Below are 5,253 nucleotides of genomic sequence, written 5' to 3' on the forward strand. Positions count from 1 at the left end.
GGTTCTCCCTTCCCTGGCCATTCTTGGGCCCAACCTGCCAGTGCTCATGTGGGGAGGATGAGGGAGGCCAGAAGGACAGGCTCCAAGAGGACCTTGGTTCGGCGTCCTTTTTCTGTCCCCAGAGCCGGAGGAGCCAGTGAGAAGAGCAAGATCCATCCACCCCCTGAGAGTAGGATGTGGGAGGGAAGGCCACACCTTGGCACAGACCTTATTACACAGGGTCCCCGCCCCCTTATACAGGTGGCTGAAGCAGAGTCCTGGAAACTGGCCAAAGGGATTGGCAGCAGCTCCCTAGAGGGAAGCCAGCCGGGGGTGGGCTTCTTGTCCCCTATGGGAACATGGTCTCATTTGATCTTCACAGCCTCCCTATTTACAGATGGGGAAACTGAACTGCGTGCTAAACGAGGATGAGGAATTGGGTCAAGGTCTCGCAGCTAGCAAGCAGAGCTGGGCTTTGATGCTGTGGCCGACTCTGCAGCCTCTGCCCAGGTTCCTCTTTGGGATACGACTGCTGACAGCTCACCGCCAGTGTCTTCCCAGGAATAGCCCTGCCTGAAGGGGGCTGCCTGGATATGGGGAGTGGGGTGCAAAAACCCAGCCCCTTGCCTCCGCTCAAGACAACTCCGAAGGGCTTTGTAACTCGTCATGGGATGGAGGGCCGGGCTTTGGTGGCAAGTGCATCACATTTCACCTTCTCCCTTGGCCCAGCCCTGCTTTCCTCTTACAGCTGCTGTGCTGAGCACACGCCCGGATCAGCGTCTGCGGGCATCTTGCCTATGCCATCTGCACTCCCCATCCTTAGGAAGTGCTGCCTCACCTCCTTCCTAGGACCCAGGACAAATAAACCAAAGATCCAAAAAGTAGAGGCTGAGGCAGCCCAGGGGTTTACAACAGCAGGAAGGGACTGCCACCCCTAGGCTGGAGGGAGAGAAGGTGGGGGCGGGGTGCCTGTGTCTAGAAGTTGGTCTTCTGCCTTTCAGCAGTGCTTAGTGATCTCTCTAGGCCCCTGGCCAGTCCAGGATTCTATGAATGGGGACAGAAGGAGGGGTCGGGCTTCCCTGCACCCAGGGATCACCCACCAAAGCCAGAGCTATGGTGGGTCTGTCAAGGGGGGAAATGCAGCCCTTGACGGAAACACGCCTGAAGTTGGGGGCCCACAGTGACACCCTGACTTCTCCCTTCCTTTCTGCTTGGCTTTTCTGATCATAGACTACCTAACAACACAAGGTGTGCATACCAAGGTTTTAATATGCATATATTTGGGTAACATTAAAGATTTCGTCAGCTTGGGGTCCACAATAATTTTTTTTTTTTTTGAGACGGAGTCTCGCTCTGTTGTCCAGGCTGGAGTGCAATGGCATGATCTTCAGCTCACTGCAACCTCTGCCTCCCAGGTTCAAGCAATTCTCCTGCCTCAGCCTCCCAAGTAGCTGGGATTACAGGCGCCCACCACTACGCCCAGCTGATTTTTGTATTTTTAGTAGGGATGGGGTTTCACCACGTTGGCCAGGCTGGTCTTGAATGCCTGACCTTAGGTGATCCACCTGCCTCGGTGTCCTAAAATGCTGGAATTACAGGCCTGAGCCACCGCAATAATTTTTTCTTTTGAAAGAGAAACACTGCTGTAGGATGATATGCCAGAGGTATGCGGCAAAGCACCACCCACTCCAGCCCAGCCACCACAGCCTTAAGGTCTAATTCCTTAACTTTCGATTCCTTCGATCCTTTGGGATATGGGGGTGGGGAGCTGAAAACAGCCCTTAGGGCCAGAGGATGTGGGAGCACAGGAAGAGGTCCTAGAAGTTTCCTTGTCCACACTCCTCACTGTACTGAGGGGAAACCCCAGACCCAGAGAGCTCCAAGCTTGGACAACCCCTTTTATGGAGGGTGCACTGTGGTGTTTTGGGGAATCATCGCGATCTCGGCTCACTGCAGCCTCCACCTTCCGGGTTCAAGCGATGCTCCTGCCTCAGCCTCCCAAGTAGCTGGGATTACAGGCACCCGCCACCATGCCCAGCTAATTTTGTATTTTTAGTAGAGACGGGGTTTCACCATGTTCGTCAATCTGGTGTCAAACTCCCGATCTCAGGTGATCCGCCCACCTTAGCCTCCCAAAGTGCTGGGATTACAGGCATGAGCCACCGCACTCAGCCAACCACAGGGCTTTTAGATCTCAGCCTAGATGAGGGCTTGTATGTGCACGTGTGTGTGTGTTTGGTATGTGTGTGTGCATGTACATGGTACGTGTGTACATGCGTGTGTGGCACGTGTGCACGTGTATGGTGTCTGTGGGTGCACATGTATGTACATGCATAATGTGCATGCATGTGTGTGTACATATGTGTGTGCATGTGTGTAGATGTGTGCATGTGTGCAGTCTCCACTTTGGAAGTTCATGTCTTTTGAAAATTTTTTTTTTTTTTTGAGAGAGTCTCTGTCGCCCAGGCTGGGCTGGAGTGCAGTGGCATGATCTCGACTCACTGCAATCTCCACCTCCTGGGTTCAAGCGATTCTCCTGCCTCAGCCTCTCAAGTAGCTGGGATTACAGGTGCCTGCCACCACACAGGGCTAGTTTTTTATATTTTTGGTAGAGACGGAGTTTCACCATGTTGGCCAGGCTGATCTCGAACTCCTGACCTCAAGTGATCCACTCACCTTGGCCTCCCAAAGTGCTGGCTTTACAGGCTGAGACACCATCCCCGGCCCCATCTTTTGAATTTTGAGTGGCCGCAGGCATTGATGATAAAATGTGAATACATTTGATTTGTATTCATATGGAGGGAAAGTGCCTTTGACCTGTCCCTGTGGAAGGGAAATAAGATTGGCCTGGAGATACTTACCTGGTGGGGGAGATAACAGGATCACAAACAATGATTTTCCTAGGGCAAGGCTCATCCATTGCACTCTGGATGGGCTGACCCTCACAATTTCCCCAAAGTGGGACCTCAACTGCATAATTTGTGGTAAAGGGGGACTGTGTTTGTGCTTTCCCCTAGTAATGAAGGAAAAGAAAAAAGAGACTGTCCTGGAGAGATCAGGACTGAGAAACCCAACCCAGACCCTGGCTCCAAGAAGTCCCGGCCCAGCCCTGGAGACAGCACTTATCAGCTGCCACCCCAGCTTCCTGTTTTTCAGTGGGCTGGGGACTGGGGCTGAAGGAACATCTGCTTCTGTTTATTCTTCCCCTTTATCTTAATGGGTTCCCTGAGATGGCTCCCTGGGACACCTCTCACCACTGCTCTGTGTACTCAGGAAGGTAGTGCTCCCTGCTCTGGCTAAGACCCAGGAAGGGAAGGAGGAAGCATGGAGAGGCCAGAGACTTGGTGCCCTGGGATTAAAGCTAGTTACTAAACAGGTCTGGGGCTTAAAACTGGACCCTAAAGTCAATGTGGAGAAGGGAAAAAAAGAATACAAGGCAAAAGACTGTCCTCCTAAGAGTGAAACAGCAGGAAACGGGCAGGTTGCTGGGGGCAACCTTAGCTGCTAAGAGGAATATAATTACTTTTCAATTTCGGTTACACCTAGGCTAATAACCACAACTGGAAATTCTTGTTGGGAGAAGGAAGTTTTTTCTCATTAAGAGATAATAGAAAGTCATTCACCCTTGAACCTAGAACAGTCAACTTCAAACTGAAAGAACTTGACTCAGCTAGGGCCTCTACTAGCCTGCAGTGCTTATCTGCACCTCTGTGCAGATTAGAAAAAGGCGCTCCTTTGTCCAAGCAGTCACAGCCCCCAGTTTGGCAAGTGTCCCCCTCCCTATCCCCTTCCCCAGCACCCTATGACAAAGACAACCTGGCATAATTACATAATCATAGCAGCTTTCTCTTCTCCCTACTAACACTTTCATTACCCTGGACAGCTTAAGCTCTGAATGAACTGTCCCAGAAGCACAGAAAAGACTTGTAGGTGAGAAGCTGGAAGGGCGTTCAACATTGCCTTGGCCCAAAGTCCCTGCTCCAATTCACTTCATGATAAGGCTTCTGGTTGAGTTGTAAGAAAGCTTTCTCCTCATATTCTGGGTCGATCAAGATCATTCTAAACTATGATTATTGGCAATTTAGAATTAATGAGAAAGGACAGAGCAAGACTCTGTCTCAAAAAAAAAAAAAAGGCAGATGTGGTGGCTCACACCTGTAATTCTAGCACTTTGAGAGGCCAAGGCAGGCAGATCACCTGAGGTCAGGAGTTCAAGACCAGCCTGGCTAACATGGCGAAACCCCATCTCTACTAAAACTACAAAAATTAGCTGGGCGTGGTGGCGCATGCTACTCAGGAGAGTAGCTTGAGACAGGAGAATCGCTTGAACCAAGGAGGCAGAGACTGCAGTGAGCTGAGATCTTGCCACTGCACTCCAGCCTGGGCAACAGAGTGAGACTCTATCTCAAAAAAAAAAAAAAAAGGGGGAATTAATGAGAAAGTTTCCAGATTGTACTCAAGGATTTCTTTCCCTAAATTTTGCTTAATACCTGTTACCTTAAAGCATGGTTTTTGTTTTTAAAAATGTAGATATTATCAGGTTCAATGCTGCTTAAGGAGTTTTCTTCTTTTGTAGCCAAATTGTCAATAGATTATGGTGGTTCCAAGCTTGGGCTTTGGCATCAGAATGATTAGAGTTCCAGTTGCTAGCTCCTCCTCTTGCCAGCTGAGAGGACCTGGGCAGTTTACTTAACTTCTCCACACCCTGATTTCCTCATCTGTAAAATAGGGATAAGTAACATAATCTACTGTAAAGAATTAACATGTGAATTAAATGAGGATGCATGGAAACATGTGGCCCAGTGCCCAGCATTTGATCAACATTAGCTACTGTTAAGCTAATTTTAAATGGGTAACGAATGTGATACCATTATTCTGTTTTCTTTTTCTTTTTTTTTTTTTTTGAGACAGAATCTTGCTCTGTCACCCAGGCTGGAGTGCAGTGGCAAGATCTCAGCTCACTGCAACCTCCACCTCCTGGGTTCAAACGATTCTCCATGCCTCAACCTCCCAATTAGCTGGAACTACAGGTGCCACCACCATGCCCTGCTAATTTTTGTATTTTTTTAGTAGCGATGGGATTTCGTCATGTTGGCCAGGCTGGTGGAATATGATACCACTACTCTAGGTAATTGAGAGGATGACCATGTTTTCTGCCCCTTGGAAAAATGGTGGGTCCCCAATCTGGGGCAGGGAAAGTGAGCCTGGGACATCAAATTGTGCCAGAAGACAAAGAAGTGTTCCAAGACGGCAACCAGCTTGAAGGAAATTTTA

General features: G+C 49.4%; 1 non-coding gene across 1 annotated transcript; it reads left to right on the forward strand.

The window, feature by feature from the left end:
- The first annotated feature begins 2,832 nt into the window (after positions 1 to 2,832).
- On the forward strand, positions 2,833 to 2,995 carry LOC115838169. The gene has a single exon (XR_004033208.1). It is a non-coding gene; the product is annotated as a U1 spliceosomal RNA (small nuclear RNA).
- The last annotated feature ends 2,258 nt before the right edge of the window (positions 2,996 to 5,253 follow it).

Source organism: Nomascus leucogenys, chromosome 13, assembly GCF_006542625.1.
Source record: "Nomascus leucogenys isolate Asia chromosome 13, Asia_NLE_v1, whole genome shotgun sequence".
Lineage (NCBI taxonomy): Eukaryota > Metazoa > Chordata > Mammalia > Primates > Hylobatidae > Nomascus > Nomascus leucogenys.